The sequence below is a fragment of the Thunnus thynnus genome, chromosome 4, assembly GCF_963924715.1.
Source record: "Thunnus thynnus chromosome 4, fThuThy2.1, whole genome shotgun sequence".
Taxonomy (NCBI): Eukaryota; Metazoa; Chordata; class Actinopteri; order Scombriformes; family Scombridae; genus Thunnus; species Thunnus thynnus.
The window spans coordinates 28,144,259-28,145,167 of record NC_089520.1 but is presented as its reverse complement, the minus strand read 5'-3'; positions in this window follow the sequence as shown (position 1 = coordinate 28,145,167).

Here is a 909-nt window from a genome sequence, read left to right as displayed (position 1 = left end):
GTCAGCTTGACGCAGCTCTCGTTCACGACCTCCTTCCAATATGGCACAAGCGGCCACTGCGCATGTTCTGCCGCCTATATGCCTCTGAGCCCGGCTACATCACACACCGACTTCCATCTTCACACACACAATAAAATATCAAGACCAACATCTACAACACGCACAAAAGAAAAGGAAAAAGCGTAATGTTTTCCGTTCATTCTTATAAACAGGGAGGCTTCTCATGATCAGTCGTTAAAAGGATTTTATCCCCAGCGGAATCAACACTTAGTTCATGGTTGAGCTGGAATTAATTGCACATATAATCGACCCACTTTCGATAAGTGGAGTATTTTTTTAATTTTTTATTTTTTTGCCATGAAAAAGCTGTTCGTTCTGTAATGAATTAGCATACTAATTGTGTTATTGAAGATGACCTCGAGTTGCCTAATTTCCATTTACTGTACTGTTTGTTAAGTAAATAAAATAGCCCCACAATGCACCATAAAAGGCTGAATGGGTCATTACTTTTTTAAATAAATCACATAACGCCCAATCCTAATGACTGGATAAAATGTTATAAATGTCACTGCTGGTACTTCTGCTGCACAAGGATCACAAGTCGGATTTTGGGGGGTGGGCTGGGGGGGAGAGGGCGGGAGAAACTGCTGGAAATATGCGCTGACACTGTGAATGTGATGCTCAAAGTCTATCTATGTTGCATTAGAAATGTGCTTTCTTTATTAAATAAGTGTATGTGTCGTTTTGGAAAGCGTTTCTAGGAGCCTATAAGCCGAATCCGTTCTCTGAAACAGGTTTTTGCCGCTCACTTGGACCATGTATGCTTCTGCCTCACATAATCCTCCACAATAGACCAACCCTTTGGATGCCTATTATAACAAAAGAAAAAAATATCCGCGTTTTGCATTC